Raw genomic sequence first — 26721 nt, forward strand, 5'->3', positions numbered from 1 at the left:
AAAGCGAACATTAAAAGTAAGCAGACAGGAATCTTTACAGCATGATTACATCATATAATATCAATACAGTTTGTGTGTATAATGCTTTAGGCAGGGCAAAGACATTTAACCCAAACCGCAAACAAAGAGAGGCAAGACATGAAACCCCCTGGGCCAGAGCTGGAGGCATGAGGGAGCGGTGCCATACCATCACCATCACTGTGGTACCCCAACACCGTGCCACACCATCACCGTGTTACCCCAACACCGTGCCACACCATCACTGTTACCCCAACACCGTGCCACACCATCACTGTTACCCCAACACCGTGCCACACCATCACCATCACTGTGTTACCCCAACGCCGTGCCACACCATCACCATCGTCATGCCACACCATCACTGTTACCCCAACACCGTGCCACACCATTACCATCACCATGCCGCACCATCACTGTTACCCCAACACCGTGTCACACCATTACCATCACCATGCCGCACCATCACTGTTACCCCAACACCGTGCCACGCCATCATCATCGTCATGCCACACCATCACCGTGCCACACCATCACCATATCACCATCCCTGTGCCACACCACTACCATCACCATGACACACCATCACCGTGCCACACCATCACCATCACTGTGTTACCCCAACACTGTGCCACACCATCACTGTTACCCCAACACCGTGCCACACCATCACCGTTACCCCAACACCGTGCCACACCATCACCATCGTCATGCCACACCATCACCATCATCATGCCACACCATCACCATGCCACACCATCACCATATCACCATCCCTGTGCCACACCACTACCATCACCATGACACACCATCACCGTGCCACACCATCACCATCACTGTGTTACCCCAACACCGTGCCACACCATCACCGTTACCCCAACACTGTGCCACACCATCACCATCGTCATGCCACACCATCACCATCATCATGCCACACCATCACCATGCCACACCATCCCTGTGCCAGTCCATAACCATTGCCGTACTGCACCATCACTGTGCCATACCATCACTACTGCCATGTCACCCCATCTCCATGGCCGTGTCACCCCATCGTGTCATCACGCAATCAGCATAGCACAGCATGACCATGTCACACCATAGCCATCGCCATGCCATGCCAAAACTGTGCCACTGCAAAGTTAATCTCACAAGTATTAGAATGACAAAGGAAAGCATTGAAATTCTGTCACCAAGGAAGATTGATTAATGGAAACGAAGCAGCTTATGAAACACCCATTAATGCTGCAGCTGTCTGAAGCTCATGGCGTTTTCTCACATGTTTGACTGTGTCATTGGGAAGCAGGAAGTTCTACACAGCCTCTGTGGCAGCCTCCTTTCCTCTGTAAAATCCCCCCTCTGTGGGAAAAATGGGCCAGGTTTGTCAACATTATTTGCTTTTTAATAGTAAAGTTATTATTATTATTATTATTTTTATGAAACAAATTTGCTCCCTGTCACTTACTTAAACGTGCAGCCACAACCAGCTAGTTAATGTCTATGCTTGGACAGGCCAAACTTTCATGAAGATGAAATGATACAGGTAAGTACTGCTTTAAAGTGTTTCAGATCTAGCACCACTGTCCAAGCCAAGAATGCAACACCTTTGCACTGCTCCAGCATCAGTACCCCAAATGCTCTGCAGAAAAATTCCACAGGGAAAGATGATGGGCTTGAACCCTTTTCTGTGCCACATACATCAACACACCCACTTCACTGACAGCTGCATTTTCTGGGGATTTCCCTTAAATTTCTAAATGCCAACTTGTCAAAACTTATTAAACAGATGAAAATTGATAACAAAGAAAACAGTCTTTGCTCTTCCTTTTTATTTTTTAAGCAAATAAAGTTTGTCTTGCAGACATGTCCCTACAGTGTCAAGTTTTTTTTCCAAGCTTTTCTGTCTTGTATTGCAAAATGAGGCTTCACAAGACAAGTTAAACCTGTCCAATCAAGACAGCACATTCTGCCGATGCTCAGTCCACTGAGCACCAATGAATGTGCCACCATAACAAAGGCTACAAGCAGACGATCAGAGAACGCCATCAGAAAAGTATTACTGGACAACAGCCACCAGAAATATCTATACTGAGTTAATGGTCACCTTAAAGTCCAAGCATCATGGCTGTCCAGTTCAGGTGCACTGCATCTCACTGAGTACTGGAGGGAGGCCACAATCCAAAGAGAAGTGTGAGGTCAACAGCAGGCATTGCACTCACACCCTACATAACCAAGTCCAGGAGCTCTGCCTCATGGCAAAACAAAGGCTGGTCACCATGGTGATCACCAACCACCATGAAATGTGGTTGGATTATGCAAACAGGCCAAGTCTAAGGTCTAAGGTCAGTGAAGGGGGGGTTCCAATTACCTACATCTCCCTACATACATCAAAGTTTACTTGAGGAAATCCGAGCAAGAAGAATTCCCTAGAAGTGGCTAATTGCCCCTTAAGTTGCCCCTTAGTTGCCTCTGTCACATCCATAATGGCACCATCTACTGCCCAAATGCTAGCATTGCTGTCCAAGCTCAGTATAGGATGCTGTCTCATCCAACCTCCTGTGTCCACGGCAACCTACATGGCTTCTGTTCTTCACATCACCAGAAAGTTTCATCCAGCAAACCTAGTCAGACGGACATGAGATTCCGATGAAGTCCTCAGTAGAAATTTGGAGGTCCTCAATGTGCAGAGCACAAAAGCCACAAAGGTGTTTCCAAATTGGAAGCATTAACCGAGAGAACCTCAGGGAAGCCTTTACACATTTTGAAAACTAATAATTGAATTGAATCAAGCATGTGTTATACTTGGCCTGTGGAGGTGATGCAACGTAAATGTACGGCCAGATTAAATCAGACCAATGCCAAGGAACAACCTAACAAGACTTACCAAACCAAGCTGATTAATTAGACAAAGCGTGCATACTTAACACAGCACAAGATCGACAGCTTGCTTATGTCAGTGCCCAGTGTTGACTGGAAATTACATAAACTGGATACCACAATGATGGCCCTTTCTCTGAGGGCACCATCCTCACCTGTGGGTCTGCTGTTCTGAGCAGGAAGGTTGATGTAGCTCCTCCAGATGATAGAGGCTGGTGTTTTCTAAAAGCTGATCTTGGAGTGGAGTGGGGGTGGGGTCAGGGATACCCCAGGCAGTGTTACCTGAGAACAGCCAACTGGGATTCCACTACAAAGGACACGTGACCAAACCTCTCCTCCAAAAATAAAACACACGTCCAATTATGTTCCCATAGCAAAGGTTTTCCGTAACTCACAATCTTGTAAAATTACATCAAATCATAGTCATTTCAATTTATTTATTTCATTACTGTTAATGTTCATTCCCTTTGGTAAGAAAATAACAGGAAAAAAATCATGAATTAGTGAATAGTGACCACTGGAATTCTGGTACTATCCTTAGAAAGTATTCATTGCTCTAAAATACACCACAACAAACTTAAGGCTTTTCTCTGACCTTTTAAACTTGTGTGATATTTTCAGTGCATGAGTCACTGGTGCACATTATTTCCTGTCTTGCTGGAGATCCTTAGGCATCACTAACAACAGCGGCACACACAAAAATGCAATGGCGTCAGAGACCACAAGCGTAACACCCATCCTGTCCTTGACGTTCCTCTACCACAAAGAACACATGGTAGAGCATCATTGGTTCATAACCGACTCAACATCACCGATCAGACATCTCAGGGGCATCAGAGGAAGTTCACATCAGGAAGGAAATCACGCTTTTTGTGCACAGCTACCTGTAAAGGAGCTTCACTTCCAGGGTGAGAATCAACAAAAAAATCCTTTGCATATTCTGGAGATTTTAAATTAATTAGTCACGCAAAAGTGAAGTCTGATTCTTAAGGAGAACGGATAAGACAGTAAGGTCTCCTGGCGATGTCAGAGGGTGAAACTTTTTTTAAAAAATACCAGTCTACTTGTTCAAGGTGCACATAACACAGTTTCCCTTGGAAAAGGCAAAATTAACTTGGCATAATTTAAAAAAAATTTATGGGCAAAATGATCTCGAGAGACAAGGCAGGAGGCGTACCTTCAGTCATGAAAAGTGGAAGATACTCAATTTTCATAAATAACTACCGTAATCTGCCACAAATGGAAGCATCCAAGCACTGGCAGTGCAAAGTCCTTTCAACTCTCTACAGAGGATCTGGCCCTGACCTGCACACCAGGCCCAGCACCAGAAACACAGGAGAAAATGCCATTGTACCGCAGGTAGGGGACAGCCAGGAGGACATGACAGTGCCTTGCAGGTAGACGACACCCTGGAGGAAATCACACTGCATTTCATGTAATGGACACCCTGGAGAAAATACCAGTGCACTACAGATAGAGAACACCGAGGAGGAAATTAAAGTACATTACAGGTAGGGCACACCCAGGAGGAAATTCCAGTGCCTTGCAGGTAGTGGACAACCAGGAGGAACTGTCAGTTCATCACAGGTAGAGAATACCCAGAAGGAAATGCAGGTCCATCACAGGTAGGGGACACCCATGAGGAAATGCCAGTGCATTAGAAGTAGGGGATATCCAGGAGAAAATGCAGGTCCATCACAGGTAGAGAACACCCAGGAAGATATGCCAGCGCATTGCAGGAGACACTACAGGCCATTAAAAGACATGGATTCAACGCACCACATGCCTGAAGTCTACAGGAGGAAACCAGAGTAGGCAGAAAAAAAACGACTTGGCACTGAAGACTCTGCATGCAAATTCTACAGGGATCAAACTTAACACCCTGCAGCTATGAGACTATGGTATACATACACTGTAGATGCTGTATAAGCCTTCAAGAACATTTTCCAGAAGTTTCTGTAGCTTTCATAACTTAAATCTCTTTGTACAAATAAAAAGCCAACAAGTTCCAGAAATAAAAAAAAACATGAATTATATATGACCAGAAGCTCACCTGTATAATTTATCCTTGAAATTGATAAAATATTTATAATTTATTACCATTTCTAACCAAGCACCCAGAATATGGCCCAGACCTTGGGTTGGACTGTGATGGCCAGGGGGCAGGAATAGAGCTCAGGAATGGGGCCAGGGGGCTTGCTGGGCAGCACCACCCCCTCCACCCCCCTACCCCCCATAGTGAGCATCTGAATGTTCAAAAAGGCAGGAGCATAGAACTGCAGCAAGTGCCTAGGAATCAGCCCCCAGGTGAGCAAGGAAGCACAGCAGGAACAGGCGAAGAAAACTGAAGGCAAGGGCTACCCAGAATCCACTGCTGCAGTTCAGACAGAATCAAAGGGATCGGCACTGAAGCGGGCCGCCTATTCCCAGCCCTGGACCCTCATCGATCAGCCTAGCAGGAAATCTGCCTGCGTGATGAAGGGCTTCCATCGACCGCGGCCCAGACCGGTGAAAGAGAAGGAGGGGCTGGGATTCAGAGAAAGCCAAGCTGGCATTGCTGGGAGGGGATGGGAGCCTAAGGCCAACCAGTGAACCCCCTCCCCATTACGACCATCACCCTCCAGAGCCAGGGTCAGGAGTGGGGCTTGGCAACTGTTCCATCAAATGCACCAGAGCTCAGGGTACTGGCCAGCTGGGAGGATCACAGCCAGAGGGTGCGTCTCCCTGCTGCTTGGCAAGCATGTAGCAGAACACAGGGAAGCACAGAGAAACACAGACAGAGAGACAGGGAAACACAAAGACAAATAACAGAGTGAAACACAGAGAAACACAGAGACAAATAAGAGTGAAACACAGAGAAATACAGAGACAAATAACAGAGTGAAACACAGAGAAACACGTAGAGGAAAAGGGAAACAAAGAGAATATGGCAAAAAAATGTATGGAAATCGCAACTTGAAACAACGCAATTATTAAATCACAAAGGCTGCGATTTAGGATATACATCATACGGCTTCTGTGACCCATAGTTTAAAACTGTCGTGAAAATAGTTTTACTAATTCATGCCGTCCTCTCTGTATGACAGTCATTCTGACCAATCAGAAGTGCCGTGCTCCTCACATGCCAGTTATGCTGACCGAACATAAGTGTGCGAGAAGTGTGAACGAATGAATCCTCTGCCGAGTTATAAGGCAATTACCTACCTATTTCATGGTCAGAGATTGTTTTCAGAAAGGTTCTATTATTTATGGAAATTCCGTGGTTGTATAAAACAAATTTGTGTACTTGTAACTTAGTTCTCCACACCCATGCACAGATTTGCACATTTGTGCTTTAGTTTTGTACACCTATGCAGCAGAGTTTGTGTTTACAAATAAAGCTTTGTACACTTGTGAATCGCAGATTTTCAACTTTGCATTTGCACATATTCAGTAACCACTTTACAACTATGAATCAGGATTAGAGATGCACCCAGCATACGTGCACTTGGAATGCAGGGAATTCTGGCTTCTGAAAATATGTGCAAATGTGCGAGTGTGCAAATCTCGGCACGGGTGTACACAACTAAATTGCAAGCACACAAATCTATTTTACACAACCGCGGAATCACTCCATAATTATTAGGGGTATGAGCAGCATTACCTGCGAGATTCGTATTGATTTTTGTTTACTGTAATTGTTTTATTATTATTATTACTTAATTCAACAAAGTCACAGTTTATGTGATAAGTGTTATATATTTGATTGTTCTCTGCTAATTGTGCATGTGGAACTTTCAGGAATTGCTATTACTTTACTAATAAATGACCATAAAACAATTTTAATATATTGTGCCTCAAATTTATAGTGAAGATTACGTGGCATAATCTGGAAACAGTGCCCACACTGAATCATAGGAGCATCACCATCATATGATGATGCAAAAAGTTCAGTTTGCTTGGAAACTTTTCTTAGTGTTCAGGAATGAGATATTCAATAAAAGTTAACACAGTTACGTTACTTGTCACTTGATTTTTAAATATGTAAATGCTGGATCACTAAAGACCTGAGGTATGTACAAGGGTTCAAAAAGTAATGTTGGAAGCAACTCGTATGTTTAAGATCGTTTCCTAGCATTAGAATATAGACCAGTTAATATTTTGATGATATCTTATGTGGTAATGCTGCGTCTTGTGTTTAAAATTATATACCGAATATTGAACTGAAGCTTGCCTTTCAAAAAATATCACAAATCAAATTATAATTGAGGTATCTGTTAGAAATATCATGATTAGATATTTTCCTCAGATTGTTTAGCCCTAAAAGAGGAACACACAGGAACACATGAAACACAGGGAGACACAGAGAACATGCCGTGAAATAGGGGAACATACAAAGAGATAGGGACACAGACAAAACTGCAGGATAGGGAGACACAGGGAAACAAAGAGAACCATGCAGGGACACACGGAAAAACAGAGAAACTAACAGGGACTCGGGGAAACATACAGAGACACAGGGAAATGCACAGAAAAACACAGAGAAATACATATATACAGAGGAACAGGCACAACCTGACAGATAAACACAGAGACACAGAGAAACAGGCGCAGACTGACAGAAAAATACAGATACACCGAGAAACAGGCACACACTGACAGAAAAATACAGAGTAACAGGCACAGCAGACATAAATGCACACACAGACACAGACTCATAGAGAGATAGACAGACAGACACTGACATACAGTCACAGACACACAGACATACAGAGACTCACAGATACACACAGACATGTAGAGACTCACACAGACATGTAGAGATGCACCAAGACTTACACAGACAGATACAGACACACAGAGCCTCACACAGATGGACACACGGAGACTCACAGAGACACAGACATACAGAGACTCATGTAGACATACGGAGACTCACACAGACATGGAGACTCACACAGACATGGAGACTCACACAGACAGACACACAGAGACTCACAGAGACACAGACATACAGAGACTCACACAGACATACAGAGACTCACACAGACAGACACAGACATACAGACTCACACAGACAGACACACGGAGGCTCACAGAGACACAGACATACAGAGACTCACAGAGACACAGACATACAGAGACTCACAGAGACACAGACATACGGAGACTCACAGAGATACAGACATACAGAGACTCAGACAGACATACGGAGACTCAGACAAACATACGGAGATTCAGACAGACACACAGAGACTCACACAGACACACAGAGACTCACACAGACACACAGAGACTCACACAGACACACACAAACAGACACACACAAACAGACACAAACAATGTGATCAGTGGACATCTGGCTGCCTCTCCCCATGTCCCTCTGCATTAGCATACACCCTTCAACAAGCCCGTCACACATAAGGCCTCTTCTGCTGGGACTACTGTAGACCTGACAGCAGCCTGGCAGCCATGAGGACCACATCCCACTCAAGGCCAAGCAAGGACTTGACTGACACACCCCACCAGGAAGAGCCTGACTGACACTCACCCTCCCATCCCAGGAAGGGCCTGGCTGTGACATTCTGGTGAGCTGGTGCCCTGACATGTTGACACCCTCACGCACTGGTGTGCTAGTACCCTGACGCACTGACACCCCTGATGCACTGGGGGCCAGACACATTGACACCCTTATGCGCTGGTGAGTGCTGGTGCCCTGACGCACTGGTGTGCTCATCCCCTGACACACTGATGTCCTGACATGTTGACACCATGACGTGTCGGTGACCTGACACGCTGACACCCTGACCTACTGGTGCACTGATACACTGATATCCTCACTCAAGCTTGCCCATTTCCAGGACACTACATGGGCAGGTGTGAGCCAACATGCAGTGTAACTTATTGTCAGCCAAGGACGTGGGAAGAAAAGCTCGATAAATGATGGTAAATCAGAATGTCTGAGAGTAGTCTGCAACGTCCTCTTCTATATCCTCCCTCTCATTTAAACGCTGCACATATGTCGACATGTGACTCCTGACCGAACGGTGCTAGCCACGCCCAGATGGCTGAGGCAGGCCTTGTGGAGGCGAGATTCCACGCTGATTCCCCCTTCGCCAATGGAAAAAAAAATGAAGCACACCCGACCATTTTGTTCCTGTTCCTGTCGCCATGAGCTGCCACAGACGGCTGAGGTGGTGTCATCAAAGACCGCGCCAAGAAACACGGCGCCTTGGCAGACTGCCCATGTCCGCGTTATCGACCGGCCTCAGGGTCAAGCAACCTCATTGGGGGAGTCTTATAAATGGCAGTCAGTCACCAGGCCGGAGCGCCGGAACTAGCCAGTTGAGTTCCGCCTTCCCGAGCCCATCAGACTCGTCCAAAGGCAGGAGGAGCCCAATCACAGAGCCCATGGAAAATTCCCAGCCAGTTCAGTGTGACCTGTGCCTGCGAAAGCTCATTGTATCCTACCAGCACCAAAACATAAGAACACTGATGCAACAATCTGGGATATTACAAACCGCCCTAGATAATGACTGGAGCTTCGGTGGCCTGCAGGGGGTGCGGGAGGGTGCTGCTCTAAACCCCATTATTTTTAGGGGAGAGGTAGCAGCTTACAACTGCTAGAGTGGCACCACCACCTCTACTCCACCTGACAGGGGCACCGCAGACCCATCAGGGTGCCTCCTGGGGTGCAGGCGGCTCATTAGTGCATGCGGGCTGCGGGCTTCCAGCAGACCATAGACGCTGTGCCCCGAACAGCCGCTCTTTTGCTGGAAACACGCCGACGTGTGCGGCTGAATAATTAAACAGAGCACAACACGGTTTAGTAAACAATGAGCAGGAAAGAACGGAAACAAATCAGTGGGGGGGGGGGGCAGAATGAGAGTGGGGGGGGGGAAGAGAATGAGAGAGGGGGAGAGAAAACGAGAGGGGAAGAGACAGAATGAGAGAAGGAGAAAGATCAAGGGGGAGAGAGGGCAAGAGAAAGAGAATGACGGGGGGAGAGAGAATGAAAGAGAGAGAGAGAATGAAAGGGTGGAGAGGGAGAGAACAAGAAAGGCCAAGAGAGAGCGAAAAAGGGAGGCCGAGAGTGAGAATAGGAGAAGGGGAGATGGAGGGGGGGAGAGAGAGAGAGAGAGAGAGAGAGAGAGAGAGAGAGAGAGAGGGCCAGCCTGGCCACTATCTGAGGCACACCATGTACTGGGGAATGCAGGGCCCTGAGATCTGCAGAGCTGATCAAGGCACCACAGCTCCTGCCACATTACCACCATTCTTGCCACTGCAAGAAATGTCACTGGCTGTGGATGCTTGTATGACCATGTGACTGCTGTCTTTGTTGGGGGACACAGGAGACCCCCCCAGGGAGCAGCCTGTATACCTGGCTGTGATGCAGCCAGCAAAAACAACATGACTATCGCTTTTGTGTATGGTCATTTTCCAGTGGCACCGGTGATGCACATGACTTGAGATTCAGAAAGAGATGAGAAATGTTCTAAGATCCAAATGTTGGGAAAAACGAATGCTCCTCACAAGCAGACCAAGTGGCCAATAACAACATGTGGGAGGAGTTAGTAGGACATCAAAGCCCACCCACAGGCGGAACTGTTGTTCATTAATGTCTGATGTCCAACAAGACCCAATGGCACCCATTAAAGGACCAGTGCAAGGCAGAATAATCCATTGACTGACAGCACACCATACGCCTGTTCACCAAGAGTCAAGCTTCTGGAGTTCAAGCTATTGTCACAAATGTTGGCAAGATGAGGGTTTCACACCCAAGCAAGATGCAAACACTGTAAAGCAAGATCTGAGGCACAATGAATACTGCAAAGCAGCTTTTCCCAAAATTCACTTTCCCCCTTCATCCATTTGTTGCCACCCCGCCCCTCCCACTGCACATTTGCAAAAAAATTATGTTGCACATGCTAAAATTTCAAAACTGATTTACGTTCCCTTTTCTTATTACTACTCAAACAATGTTTTTTCTCCTCCCTCCACAACCTTGAATATACCCAACTGTTTTGTAACTGCCACACGCAGACACAGTGTAAGGCTTAGAGGCTGTCCGGCACATCAGAGTCCCAGACAGAGAGGCCGGCAGGCATATCAGAGTATTAGGCTATGAGGCCGGCTGGCATGTCAGAGTATTAGACTGTGAGGCCGGTAGGCATGTCAGAGTATTAGACTGTGAGGCCGGTAGGCATGTCAGAGTATTAGACTGTGAGGCCGGCTGGCATGTCAGAGTATTAGACTGTGAGGCCGGTAGGCATGTCAGAGTATTAGACTGTGAGGCCGGTAGGCATGTCAGAGTATTAGACTGTGAGGCCGGCTGGCATGTCAGAGTATTAGACTGTGAGGCCGGCTGGCATGTCAGAGTATTAGACTGTGAGGCCGGCTGGAATGTCAGAGTATTAGACTGTGAGGCCGGTAGGCATGTCAGAGTATTAGACTGTGAGGCCGGCAGGCACATCAGAGTCCCAGACTGTGAGGCCGGCTGGCATGTCAGAGTATTAGACTGTGAGGCCGGCTGGCATGTCAGAGTATTAGACTGTGAGGCCGGTAGGCATGTCAGAGTATTAGACTGTGAGGCCGGCAGGCACATCAGAGTCCCAGACTGTGAGGCCGGCTGGCATGTCAGAGTATTAGACTGTGAGGCCGGCTGGCATGTCAGAGTATTAGACTGTGAGGCCGGCTGGCATGTCAAAGTATTAGACTGTGAGGCCGGCTGGCATGTCAGAGTATTAGACTGTGAGGCCGGTAGGCATGTCAGAGTATTCGACTGTGAGGCCGGTAGGCATGTCAGAGTATTCGACTGTGAGGCCGGTAGGCATGTCAGAGTATTAGAGTGTGAGGCCGGTAGGCATGTCAGAGTATTAGAGTGTGAGGCCGGTAGGCATGTCAGAGTATTAGACTGTGAGGCCGGCTGGCATGTCAGAGTATTAGACTGTGAGGCCGGCTGGCATGTCAGAGTATTAGACTGTGAGGCCGGCTGGCATGTCAGAGTATTAGACTGTGAGGCCGGTAGGCATGTCAGAGTATTAGACTGTGAGGCCGGCAGGCATGTCAGAGTATTAGACAGATTGGCCAACCGTCAGGCATATCAGGGTCTCAGTCACAGAGGCCAGCGTGAGCATCAGCGTCCCAGATGGAGAGGCCCGCCAGCGCATCAGTCCCAGACAGAGAGGCCTGTAGGCACATCAGAGTCTCAGACAGAGAAGCTAGTGTGTCATAGTCCCAGATGGAGAGGCAAGCCGGCAGGCATGTCAAGGTCTCAGACAGACAAGGCCGGAGCACGAGAGTCCCAGACGGAGAGGTTGGCCGGTGTGTAAGAGTCTTAGATGGAGAAGTCAGTCAGCATCTCAGAGTCTCAGTAGTGAATGAGTGACACCTTTACCGTAGGACTTAAATTGTTCATTTGACGGGATTTTTCAAAGGTTATAGACCTTTATAAACTAAACTGAGCTGCCATACTTTCCTCAGCATTTACCATTAGCCTACAGATGGCGGTGATGTCTGTGTCCCCCACGGTGAAATACATGTACTATGCTTATCCTCAGTGCCATCTCAAATTTCACCCTTAGTGGTGCTGCGATGTCATTCTGTTCATTGTTCCCTGAACACTGGACCAAAAGTAAGCAGTAAAAAGAAGAGCAAGCTGGCCACATCCAGAAACAATCAGGACCAGTGCAAAAGGAGTGTTCCAGACATGCAGAGAAAGCACTGTGGAATCATGGGAAGTGGCAGGGGACACACATATACACAAGCTTTGAAACCAGTGCAACTGTTTGTTTTCCTTGTCAGACAGACGCATTCTGCGTCACCCAGTACATCAGGAGGAGTGAAGAAGGGGGGGGTCTGGAATACTAAGCCCTGAGTGTGCTGACCTCCCCCCCCCAGTACTTCCACTTTGCTGCCCCACCCAGAGGTGTTTGAGTTTTGGGATGGGCTGTGCCGGCCATCACCACAGAGTGAGGACTGTTCTGGTGTACAAACTGACACAGTGTGGTGTGAGCTCAGAGAGATGCCTTATGTGAGTGCAACGGAGGGGGGGGGGGGGCATGCTCAGCCCAGGACATAACTGTCAGCTGTGTGTAACCTGGGAAGGGGCTGGGAGGACCGCAGCAGCCCTGCTACACCTGGTCAATCACAGAACTCACACTGCCTGTCTGTTTCTCTGTTTGGGAATGATGGGTTAAACAATGCAGGGGGGGTGGGGAGTTAACAGCATAGACCTCTGACTCGCGGATGCTTGAGGTGGGGGGCTGGGGGTTTTAATCGGCGCTGGCGTCCAGCCCTTCCTTTGTCTGACACTTCAGCAAGGCCGGAACGCAAGCCAAGCCCAACACCTCGGTTTGGCGCCCGCTACTCTAATGGACATAGCTCATAATCCATTTCAGGCCCGGTCACGTGCCCAGGTTCTCCTGGACCACCCCCTTCCGCCACCCAATTTTGGAGACACCAGCTGATTCCTAAGTGCCCCCTAGTGGCTACTGTGGGTAAAAATCAGTGATTCAACATGGAGACGTGAATGCACTCAGATGTTTGTTAAAAAAAGCTCCCCTCCCCTCAGTCCCTGAATGTCCCCAAAGCACTCCCCATCCTTCCATCGTACAGTGAGTCTGTCCTATCAGCCTGTGCGCCTTCACACACAGATGCGATCTGTGTGACCGTTAATAACCTGCTCCGCCATACAAAACATGGCCCTGCAGCATAGTGCCGTGAGCTCCTCCCCCAGTCACATGATCACAACGAGCAGACGACGCGACTCAGCCAAGGCGGAGTGAGGGGGGGGCATAAGTGTGACCTTGATCGCAGCCATGTGGGGGACAGCCATGGCCTCCGGCAGTGGGGGTGACACCCAAGCCCACGCACCCTCCCCAGGTTTCCATGAGAAGGCCTGAAACGGGGATGAAGCTTCCACCACAGTGGAGGTTTGCTTTGATTTGGCCAAACTGGCTGGCATCCCAGCTTACTGTTCATCCCCATCCGACCGACCGACGCAAATACCAACCAATAGCGATTAAGGAATCCAGAGACAGACCTACCCCTTTTTGATGGCAGAGCTCTGACTGGTCCCTTCTGCAATCTTTCAGCTCCTGGCAGTGCAATCCCAGCCAATGAGCATCAGCTGTGCAGGGTGTCAGTTAGAGGAGCCCTCCAAGGCAATCCTGCAGAGACAGACAGACAGAGAACCAAAGCACGGCACAGCATTAAAACCAGGAGCTACAGTGCTAATCGCTACAGACTGATAGGTGCATATGTGCTTCACCTAGATCACTACATGCAGAGTTAGGAATAGGGAAACTGTTTCCTAAAGAGGAAGTGCAGGTAAGACTACTTTGGAAGCAGCACTGTCTAATATTTTAACCCCGAAGAAGGCTCTGAAAACAGGCTGCTTCAGTCTGTCCGATTCCTTGACATCCCGTATTCCAATCGGCGCAGGATATTCATGGTAAACGCCAAGGTGACAGGAGAAGCTGCACCCGTAAGCTTGCAGTCGCTGGGCAACCAAAAAGGAGGCGTCACATGGATAATGTGCAGTCAAATGCGACTCCTGTGAAATAAGGAGCCCCAACGCAAAAGACCACTCAGCTCAATAATAAGTAATGGAACAGAACGCAAGAGTACGCAATGGAATGGAACACACGCAAGAGAACGCGATGGAATGGAACACACGCAAGAGAACGCGTTGGAATGGAACACACGCAAGAGAACGCGATGGAATGGAACACACGCAAGAGAACGCGATGGAATGGAACACACGCAAGAGAACGCGATGGAATGGAACACAATGGAATGGAGCCTGATGTGATGTAACTGAGAGTAGAACAATGTTAGGTAACGTTTCAACTTGAACTTTCTTGCTCTTTGGCTATGGAAGAAACACTAGCAATACAGTGAACAGCTGACCTAAAGGTTATCCCAAAAACCTGCATATTGTACACACCGGCCCTTTGCAGATAAGATTGACCACCCCTGTGCTAGGGCAGGGAGCAGGGGGTGCCCTGGTCAGGATGCCAGTTCAACACAGGACACACACACTCACACACAAAGGACAATTTAGAAATGCTATGTAGGGAAATCTCTAAGCAGAATAGACTCACAAACATACCCTTAACAGATCACCTTAACAGAACACCAGTCTGCATCGTTCTTCAAAAGTACAGGGGCCATGGACAATGGCAGTGAATCAGACAGAGCACTTAACATCTGTCAAACATAATCATGCACCCGGGACTCATACGACTCTGGAGTCGGCCCAGACCTTAGACAGCATGCTTTTGGTAAAATCACTGCCACCCTACAGTCAGCACAAAAATAAACTGTTTGACATTCTCATCCATGCAATGGCACGCCATTTGATACTTGTAACATGATTTACACAGATTATTCACATCACTAATCAGCAGCTATATGCTGCACAAAGAGACATAACAAAACAATACTCAACGTTTTTCTATTATTCTGTACATCCAAGCAAGCAAGCAAATGTAATTCAGCTCAGATTACACATTTAGTCCATATTGTCTGTAAGCACTCCAAAGTTTAGAAAAGCTCAAAGCAAATCAGAAATGAAACAGGCCTTAGCATGTGTTCATCACATATACTGCATATAAGTACTGAGCCACAAAAACTGCACCCTCCTCACATAGCAGATCCACGCGGCGGAGCTGCCTTTGCAAACCAGCTGTCTCTGACATGTCACACTGTACCTGTGCATATATGCAACACCACACACCAAAGAGAAGAACACGATGGCATCTTCTCGGCTGTTCTGGAGCCTGCAGTTTGCGGACCGTCGCCCCTCCAGCATTTTATCCCCTGGCCCCTTTGGGGCGACAGGGTGACCCAACAATGGGGGTAGGGTGGGATAATATCACACCGCTTTGGCTTCAGCTCCCCTCCAGATGGCGGCAGCCATGAGGAATGGAGCAGCACAGGGGTTTCCTAACCCTAGAGGTATACTTTCCGGTCAGGCCACACGATGCGAGTGGCCTGCTTCCCTGGTCAGATAGTGGATAACACCCAGCGTAAAGAGCAGCACGCACACGCTCCGGCGGTGAGCCAGCGCCAAACAGCCCAGGAAGGCGAGGGAGTGATGCCAGGTGTTGGACCGGGGGGGGGGCGCCGCAGAGCCTCTCCCAGGGACCTCTGCTGTCAGGAATATGACACTTTAGCATGTGTGTCTGCATGTTTGTGTGCATCTGTGATGAACTGGGTTGGGCTTAAGGTCATCATGTTGGGATAAGGGTTTTCCCCTATATAAATGAATGAGTCACCACAAAGGTATAATTATAAACCTCTGTGTGTCTGTCTGTGTGTCTGTGTGGGTTTGCATAGATCACATTTGAGGACCAAATTGTCCCCAAAGTGTAGTAAAACCTGAAATTTACATCTTTAGATTTGGATAACCTCAGTTTTATAAAAAAAAAATCTGTGAATGCAATCAAAAAAGTAAAAAATGCCATTAGTCTTGTATTTGGGTTGTTTACTTGTTAAGGTTAGGGCTGGGTAGAGGTATAAGGGGTGTCGTGACTGGGATTAGAGTTTTTCCTATATAAATGAATTGTTGTGTGTGTTTGTGTGTGTGTTGTGTTTGTGTGTAGGGTTTTTTGGAGCATCCAGAAACCCACCAGGAAGTCCCCAGGGTGGTTGGTAGATGAAGGACTTTCCAGCCCAGGGCAACCCCCCCCCCTCACCACACACATACTGGTACAGTAAAAAACAAGCCTCTGGCAGCCTGCACCCCCCCACCCCCCTTCCCTACTGATGTTCCTTTGACAGTCACACAGCTATAGACATAGCATATGTCATCATGGCTGGTAGAGGGAGCAAAGCAGAGACGGAGAGAGGATGGGGACAAAGTTTGGCTGTGAAGGGGAGGGTGGCTGTCACAGCAAGTACAGCTCCCTAGTAAACAGCATCAGAGTGGAAATGACACGCGGAAAAAACAGGACGTGGGGAGGCGAACGGCCCCTCCCAGGGAGGTCACCATCACGCCTCTCAGAAAGAATCAACGGATCAGAATTGCAGACGGTGACACTGTAGCCCTCAGTGTGGTCCCTCTGCTGAAAGATAATCACAGACATATTAAATCGCAAACATACTGATGTGTGTCTGCAGATTTCCGGGCTTTCAGAGATGTAAAGGTGTGCCATCGATTTGCACACACATCTTCCTCCACACACATTATCCAGCACAGAGGCCCAAAGCCTGCCACAGGACATGCACCAACACACAGCATCCTTCAGTCCCACATGTCTGATGCCTCATACGAGAGGAAACCCTACAAACATGGTAAGAGTACGCAAACCTCACAACCGCACAGAGCCAGGCCTGGAATCAGAGCCCCCGCCCTCAGGTTACGGCCCTGACCTATGCGGTGGTACCTTGCTCCGCATTTATAAGTCGGCATATCTTGCAACGGAGCCATCTCAAAGCCAAGCTGGAATCTGAGACTGAGGCAGCAGGACACATGCCAGTTGCCAGAGAAGCTCCCAGCTCCCCCACGGGAATCCTACCCTTAAACCCCTTCAGCTCCATAGAAGATCTATACATCGATCCAGCAAGTAGTATAGCCCCCCCACCCAACCTAATCCAAGGGAACACCAACACCCTCCAGCAAGTGGAGACACACCTCCCCTAACGGCAAACTATGCACGTTTGGAAAATAAAGACACCCCAGTTTGCTACCCAGTTTTAGTAACTGCTGCATAACAGCAAAATGTGAGCTTTACTGTTGGTCATGTGGACCAGCATGACATGCCTTCACATTGGCTCAGGTATAAACACGGTAATCACCACAATGTACAGGCACCTGCAGGTACGCATGCACGCACGCACGCATGTACACACACGTACACACGCACGTGCATATACACACACGACTCATATTATTCGCAAGCATTACAGGATGGATAAGCAGCACGGGGGCGACCCTAAACCAGCAGCCTCCCCCAGCTGGGACGCCCTCCCACCCCCTCAGTCGCCGATGAGCCCTGGCTTTGTTGGAACAACAGCAGCCCTTCCCAGCTGCACCAGCAGCCTGACACCTGGCTGTCACACATGGAGCTGAAACTGGATCCCATCCGATCGATGGAGCTTCAGGGTGAGGCCTAATTGGCTGGCGCTGATCACAAGCACTGCTTCCCAAAAGGCCTACGCATGCAGTCGGAAGCCTGGCTAAAAGCATCATCTCTAAACCCCCCCACAGGTTCTAAAAACCACCTGGAGAGCCATCACAGCCTGAAAAGCATGCTTAGTCTGGAAAAGAAAGGCCGGACGCTCAGGGTCAACAAGATGGTCTGTCTGAAAAGACAGCGGGTGAATCGGACACGGCACCAAGGTGATGTCATTCCCTGGGGGAGGGGGGGCTCCTGGACCATGGCCCGGATGGTGACACCAGCTGCTAACTCACAGCAGGCCACTGTGCTTTCTCCAGTACTGGCCAACCTGCCGGGGCGAGTCACTGTGCTGGGGGGGAAGGGAGCAGGCAGGGCGTTCTGCACCCTACACAGATCTTTGGATACCACACTGGGACATCAGCTGCAGCAGGCTTCCCCCCTCCTGCCCCCTCAAATCAGGCTGACACCCCCCAGGAAGCAGCTTTTAGAAAGGGCAGGTAGCAAGTGGCACCTGTTTCTTTACCTCCATCACACCACAGCACACCAGCCACAGCACAACCATTAACTGCCCGTGTGCATCTGAGTCAGCTTCTTCTCAGTCTGTCCGGAAGAGATCGGAAACCCAGGCGCCGACATGCAGCACAGATTCCCGGTGCTCTGAGCAGCGTCATATCGCGTTGCTGGGCTGAATCCATGGCTGGGCATCACGAGACCGAGGCTGTGACACGCGTGACCCAGCCTGCAGACACTGGTCCTGCCCGGCCCTCCCTGCTATTCCGCAGCACCAACAGTTAACTGCAATTAGAATTGCCAAGAAGGGAGAGGCCTTTCCGTAAGTGCCACTGTGCTTCACAGCAGAGGGCACTCCTGTGCAGAGAGTCGCTGCAGCCCTGCGTAAGCACACGGTCCAGGAAGAGCTCCAGACCCTTCACTCAAGGGCAACATGCCCCCTCATTCCTGTGATGAAGAATTCAGGGAGGCATTCAGGGGGCCACCTATGGGAGGCTGCATACAGAGGACTGCCTAAGGAGGGCTGCCTACAGAGGGTGGCATTCAAGGGGTCAGCAATGGGAGCCTGCATTCAGGGGACACCTATGGAGGGCCACCAACAGGAAGCCGCAAACAGGGCTCTTAATTACCTCTGAGTTGCCTAATTAATTGCTCAGCCGGTGATTCAGTAACGCAAGCAGGAAAGCAACTAGCCTCCAGGATAATGATAGACTTACAGTTGAAACCAAAAGTTTACATACACTGTATAAAAAGACATATAACTTTTTTTTCTTACTGTCTGATATTAAATCATACAAAACCCTTTCAGTTTTAGGCCCGTTCGGATTCCCAAAATAATTTATTTTTGCTAAATTTCAAGAAAAAGTGTGAGAAAATTTTTTAGAGATTTTTTTAGTACTCTCTTCAAAGTCAAAAGTTTACATACACTAAGGTTACTATGTCTTAAAACTAATTGGGAAAGCCCAGATGATGATGTCATAGCTTTGGAAGCGTCTGATAGGTTAACTGACACCACTTGAGTTGATTGGAGGCACACCTGTGGATGTATGTAAAGGCACACCTCAACACACTGCTTCCTTTTGTGACACCATGGGAAAGTCTAAACAAATCAGCCAAGACATCAGGAAGAGATTTGTGGACCTCCACAAGACTGGTTCAACCTTGGGAGCAATTTCCAGATATATGAAGGTGCAACGTTCATCTGTTCAAACAATTATACGCAAGTATAAACAACATGGGAATGTCCAGCCATCATACCGCTCAGGAAGGAGACGGCTCCTGAGTCCAAGAGATGAACGTGTTTTGGTGCGGAATGTGCGTATCAATCCCAGAACAAAAGCAAAAGACCTTGTGAGGATGCTGGCTGAAGCTGGTAAGAGTGTATCACTATCCACAGTGAAACGAGTCCTGTACCGACATGCGCTGAAAGGCTACTCAGCGAGGAAAAAGCCATTACTCCAAAAGCGACATAAAAAAGCCAGATTACACTTTGCAAATACACACAGGGACAAAGACCCTAATTTCTGGAGACATGTCCTGTGGTCTGACGAAACAAAAATTGAACTGTTTGGCCATAATGACCATCGTCATATTTGGAGGAAAAAGGGGGAAGCCTTTAAGCCTGAGAACACCATCCCAACTGTGAAGTACGGAGGTGGCAGCATCATGTTGTGGGGGTGTTTTGCTGCAGGAGGGACTGGTGCACTTCACAAAATAGATGGCATCATGAAGAAAGAACAGTATGTTGAAATATTGAAGCAGCATCTCAAGACATCAGCCAGGAAGTTAAAGCTTGGGCGCAAATGGGTCTTCCAAATGGACAATGACCCTAAGCATACTGCAAAATTGGTTACAAAGTGGCTTAAGGGCAACAAAGTCAATGTTTTGGAGTGGCCATCACAAAGCTCTGATCTCAATCCCATAGAAAATTTGTGGTCAGAGCTGAAAAGACGTGTGAGAGCAAGGCGGCCTACAAACCTGACTCAATTACACCAGTTCTGTCAGGAGGAATGGGCCAAAATTCCATTAAACTGTTGTGAGAAGCTTGTGGACGGATACCCAAAGCGTTTGCGTCAAGTCATTTAGTTTAAAGGCAATTCTACCAAATACTAAGCAAATGTATGTAAACTTTTGACTTTGAAGAAAGTACTAAAAAAATCTCTGAAAAATTCTCTCACACATTATCTTGACATTTAGCAAATATAAATTATTTTGGGAATCCGAACAGGCCTAACACTGAAAGGGTTTTGTATGATTTCATATCAGACAGTAAGAAAAAAAAAGTTATATGTCTTTTTATACAGTGTATGTAAACTTTTGGTTTCAACTGTATATGCACTATTGTCCCAGCAGGTGATCATAAAGTGACCAGGGTGACTGACAGGCTTCTGCAAACAGCCATCAGTCCATCCTATAGCAACTTCTCATTGGTCAGGGCTGCGGGGGGGGGGGGGGGGGGGGGGCTGGAACACCACAGATGTGTGTGTATAAAAATGGCACACACACTTACACACATACACACAGATACAGACACCCACAGTAGACGTGCACCTCAGCGAGGCCCGTTCACCTCCAGAATGCAGGGGGAAAGCGGAGCACATAGAGGAGCCCCACAAATGGACACGGGGGAGAACAGGCAGATTGCATGCAAATGGAGGCAAGGACACCACAGGTGGGAGACCCCAGCACAGCCCACCGAGCCAACATGCCTCCCAGAGAAGCATTATTCATTTGCTTGACGGATCCTTATACCTCTAACAAATCTCAAGCTCACCGTTTCTCACCGTGTTGGTTCACAGTGCAGCGACTCCAGGCTCCAGCTGACCTCTATACCATCACCTTTTCTCCAGGAGTTTGGGTCATTAACCACCACACTATTCGGTTATCTTGTTTTAATTACGTTTATGTTTTTTTATTCGATTTTTCCTTGTTGACAAAGCACCACTTGCAGGATGCCTTCTGGGACACGGCAGTGGACCCAGTACCAGGGTAGCAGACTCATCTGGGCCCATCTGCATTCCACCGCTTTAACTCAAATATCCTGGGGACAAAATACCACTTAGGCTCACAACGGCACCGGAGTGCAGGCCAGAACCCAGAGCTCCAGCTGAGGATGAAACCTGTCTCCAGGCCGACGGCCTGCCCCAGCAGCACCACTCAAGAGGGGCCCAGCGCATACTCGCACTCCTCTGACATGGCTCCGAAATGTACAATGACAACTAGAGCGAGCAGAGTTGGAGGGTGAGCGAGTGAATAATCAGGACCCTGATGGACACCCTATGAGACACTGCGAATGGTGGGTGACTCCGTGTGACCCCAATGCATGGAAGGGTCCCAAACTACCATTTTGAAAGAGACGCTTGGCAATTCGAAGACGAAGTCAGTAATTATCAGTCACAGGATTCAGCAAGATGCTTTTGTTTCCCTGCCTAGGATGTGAGTGTCGCAACAGCGCCTGCTCATTCAAAAAACACAGATATGATTGTTTTCATTTGTTACTCAAAGTACCAGGATTTACTGGGAGGCACCAAAAATGGCTGGTGGGTAATCAGTCACCTGGTCAGGCCTCTGAGTGTGTGTTTATGAGGCAACGATGGATACGCAATGATAAAGTTTGTTTTGCATGTTTCCATCCTTTACAGTACATAAACCTGTAATTCTCATCAAATCTGAAATGTAACCCTGCGATAGACAGTTGCTGCAGATGAGACAGGAACAGCGGATGTGTCTTTGGAAGAAGGCACCCTGGAGTGAATCTATAGCTCTTGGGTTTAAATATAAATATTTATTGTATTTATTAACTGTATTTGTATTAATGTGTAGTACCAAAGGCAGCCCAAGGGAAACATTATTTCAGTGCACTGTGTACTCGTACATGGATGTGTTGGCAATAAAGAACTCTTGAGTCTTTTCATCCATATGAATTCTTGCCCAAAAAGTTTGTAACTGATAATCTGGTCAGTCAACAGGAAATAATAAAGACCAACTGATAAAGACACCAAGATGATGGTCTACACTGCTTGCTCTAGACTTCACAGAAGAGCCTGATGGAGCCATATTTAAGTTTACAAAATATTCTGGAGAATTTTATTTTTTGAGAGTTTGCAAATCATTTAGTACAGACGCTCCTCTACTTACAAACTTTCACCTTACGGACTTTCAGTCATATGAACAAAGAGGACAGTAAGTCCAAATTGTGTTCATTGGGCTCCTGTTTCCTGTCTGCAACATCAATTTTTTTCCTGCGTGTCAATTCCACCTAGTTCGACTTTTGGCCCCTACTCCCGCCGCACAGCAGCGTAACGTGCGTACTACCAGCATCCTAATTCTTTGTACTTTCGTATAAAATGATGTTGAAAAACAAACTTACGAACATTTCAAGTTACGAATGGCCGTTCGGAGTGTATCTCGTTCGTAAGTAGAGGAGTGTCTGTAGTTGGTTTTGTACCTGTAAGTTTGGATATTACACATTTATTTTGCAGCAATGGGTCCCATCCTGGGTTATATAAATATTGCAGCCGTAGCCTCTGGGATAGACTCTGGATCCCTGTGACCCTGAACAGGATGAGCAGTTACAGAAAATGGATGGATGGACTTTTATTTTGATATGACAACAGTGGAGATAAAAATGGCATTTCAGGCCATTAGGGAGTGGGACACTAGAACTTGTTTTGAAAATCACTGACCACCTATAGTTCTTTACCACTTTTGCTTTTGGATTAACGTTTCTGCTCTACTTTCTCTTTAAATCATTGCCTGCTATTGCACTGTTCATCTGTGGTAACTGGAGACACGCATCTGTATACCCGCTACATATCCCCCTGTTTGCTTGCTTACTCCCATTGCCTTGGCATGTCTGCCTTACCATCTCTTACGAGTGCACACACATTGTCTCTCCCAGTATTTTGCAGGCTTCACAACCAGGAATGTCCAACATCTGCTGAAAATATCACTCCAGCAGACTTGAGGTAACATACCTGAGCTTGTCATATACCCCATAAAGCTCATCCAGGACACAAGAGCATCTGAAAGTAACCACTTTAACAAACAAGACAGCATGCCATGTGACATGGGTGGAGTATACCCCAATCGTTCATGTCAACATTGATTTGCTTTGCATATAGCATACATGTAGTATAAAGGAATTTACCCTACTGCTAATCTTCATTAATTTTAAACATATTTATTGTGAAGACGGTTGAATGACTGTACATAACAATGTAGGTCCTGAAATGCTCCCAATAAGTGGTTAAGAAAATTATTGGAAGGCACTCAGCCGAAATTGAGCACGTTCTTCTCTATAAATGAATAAAACAGTACGTCGCATTGGAATACGCATCAGCTAAACCGCACAAAAGCCATAATGCTGCATGAAACCCATCGGCAAGAAATGTACACCTTTGGCTGGATAATAGAAACTAATGCATCAGTCTTGTCAGTCTCATTAGTGCTTAAATGATTCCAGAGGAGGGATTCAGCAAGTTCCACCATAGCTGGGATTGACCTGCCCCTGTTCTGTTTGCCCCAACACCTGAGGTCTTTCTCAAGAGGACTCAGACAAACGTGGATCTTGGTGTAAAGAACCATGTGTGTGACTTAGCAGATAAGTCCACTTTCAGTCTCAATGAATGTGATAAACGCCCCCCCGCCCCCGATGGGTTTCAGGCACCATTATTGCTGTTGTGCGGTTTAGCTGATGCATATTCCAATGCGACATACTGTTTAATTCATTTACAGGCCATTAGATAGAACCATAGTACAGGGAACTTTATCTTGCATCACTGTATGCTGCGTACCAGAATAGGCTGGTGTGACAATAAGTCCCACTTGACCTGAAAGTAAATTCCAGTGCTATATTCCACTTGAGGTGCCATTATTACTAAGTAACCCTTTTGTCCAAGACTGTTAGTTACTGCAGAGACCGTTAAGAAAACCTGCATTAAACTCAACCTTTGCTGGCGTTTCTAATCAGAACCTACAGAACTACACACAAGCTGCAAGATTAAACATTGGATGTCTGAACCTGTTTTCTCCATATGTCCAGCACCATCAATATTAGGAAGAAATCGCAGAGGCAAAAATGGTCAGATGAATCCTGCAGTCCTGCAGGTAGGTACCATTTCCAAGACAGTTAGCTTTGAGCAAAGTCAAGGTTAGCTGTGAGCAATGTCAAAGTCACGGCATAGTCCTACTTGTGATAGTAAGCTTTCGGTAGACCTGCACAGGAGCCAAATAACACCATGCGGTCCAAGCTGAAGGCATTTATCTCACAGGAAATCTCTTCTTTCTCACAAACAATGTATTCCAGATCCCAACAGAACAAGACTGAGTTTTGACCACATCACCATCATTTTCCTTTTGAACTATTCATGCCATTGCAAAAGCCGTCAACAGCGCACAAAAAGTTTAGTAACTCGTAAATGTATAAAATATACGTACAATGCTGGTTTGGAGGATACCAAGTGTGTTTATGGCAGCCTCTCATGTGATATCCCGCAGTGATCTCGCAGTGATCGTTGTGTCTCACGTTTCTTGTATCTTTTCTCTTTACTCTGCTCACCAAGAGAACCAAAAAATCGTAAGCATTTTTTTTATTGTGGGGTGCCAGCATCCCTAACCCCTGTGATGCAGAAGAGTAAACTATTCCATCAATAAAAAACTATTTAAAAAAGTATTGCAGCAGAAATTTATATGCAAGCTGAAAAAGAGGTAAATTTGTGTAAACGCATAATGCTCACATGGCCTGCAGGTAGGAATCGAATGTGTGTTTCACACAAATCAGCCACTTGTCTTCTCCATCCTGCTCCTCACAGCCCCGCCCAGCTATGCTCCTTCTGGGAACTCGCTGGGTATGCTTCTCAGAGAGAAGTCACGAGAGAAGTCACAAGGCTCCGAACAGCAACAGCCTCCCAGGAGATACTGTCGCATATCAACAGCACGGCTCAGCCAGAAGTCCCGTGATCTCCGCAGTCCATCATGACGTGCGTGTCGAAAAAGTCTGCGTGACTGCTGCAGTGCATCTCCGTAAGCATCTCTGCACGTGTGCCAGCGTTTGCATCTATGTTAGCGAGCACCCGCTCGCTTGTGTAGCTGGCACACGCGCAGGAAACTGCAGGCTGGAGACGCCAAAGCCGACACACACAGAGCCTTCAGCTCCCTCCTGAGATTCGCCGAACAGAGTTAATGGACCACACCGGGGACTTGAAAAGGTGCCGTTGGCCACTTCTGTTTCATCCTGGGACTTAGCCAGCTGGAAGCAAAGCCAAAGTACGAGATTGGCAGGAGTGATAAGGAGGGAGTGTACCGGAAGTGTGAGCTTGTGTTTAGCACTAGCAGGTACAGGGGGACCATCCGGGTCTGGGTCTCACATTACAGTCTCAGAAAACAATCTGCAGGCCGCGTGGGCAAAGGCAATCCATGTATAATGTGCCTTTGGAAGCCAAAATGACAAACGATTATCCTTGCTGAAACACGCACATAGAGACTAGAGTTATTCTGAGCACAGCACAGTTTACTCATATTTTGCAGATTTATATGCAAGCTGATATAATTTGATGTCAGGAGGTTGTCGTTTTCTAAGGTCAGAGCAAAAACTACAATTTAGCAAACTGCATGACGGATACTCCTGCAGAGGAAGTGGCCCTGTCCGACACACATGGGAAGTGCACAGAGGGTCTGAGCAAAGGGCCAAAGCCTGTAACGGCTTTCATCATCATAATCATCATCTTCTTCATCACGGTGCCCGACAAGGACACAGCAGGCAGGGGACTGAACACCACAGAGCAGTTGGTCAGAAGGTGGTGCTGTGAAGTGGCCCAGAAGTCACATGGGTGGACCGAGTTCTTTACCACCAGCACGTGAGCAAATGTTGGGCTTCCAGCACAGCTGAGGTGCCGCTGATAGGAGGGACCTCAGATGCTCATGGCATCACCTGTGGATGGATGGACAGGATGTGGAAGTGGGGGAAGCAGAGCTGGGCCCATGCAGGATGTGGTACATGTACATAAGCATCTCTCTCAGCCTGAGGTAGGGGCTGCTGACCTGCAGGCAACAGCAGGAGCAGGTGGAGGTATGAGTGTGGGGCGAGGCAAAACTACATCAGGGCTGGAACGAGCCAGGAAACAGCAACCATCAGAGTTAGAGGAGGGAAGGAACTTGGAAAAGGCCAGGATTTGTGAAGGGAAAGAGCCTGGAGAGAGGGAGGGAGACG

General features: G+C 47.6%; 1 protein-coding gene across 9 annotated transcripts in view; it reads right to left on the reverse strand.

Annotated features, from left to right (window-relative positions):
* LOC125748732 (transcription factor HIVEP3) overlaps positions 1-26721 on the reverse strand; it is a 98442-nt gene that overhangs the window by 57725 nt on the left and 13996 nt on the right. For 8 of the 9 annotated variants that reach the window (XM_049025246.1, XM_049025243.1, XM_049025245.1 and 5 more), the window contains exon 2: positions 13923-14045. The gene's annotated coding sequence lies outside the window, so the exon portion shown is untranslated. Of the gene's footprint in view, positions 1-1297; positions 1378-3050; positions 3178-13922; positions 14046-26721 lie in introns of those variants that run through there. The other variant, XM_049025241.1, reaches the window with a different exon arrangement.

The sequence above is a fragment of the Brienomyrus brachyistius genome, chromosome 9 (assembly GCF_023856365.1).
Source record: "Brienomyrus brachyistius isolate T26 chromosome 9, BBRACH_0.4, whole genome shotgun sequence".
Lineage (NCBI taxonomy): Eukaryota > Metazoa > Chordata > Actinopteri > Osteoglossiformes > Mormyridae > Brienomyrus > Brienomyrus brachyistius.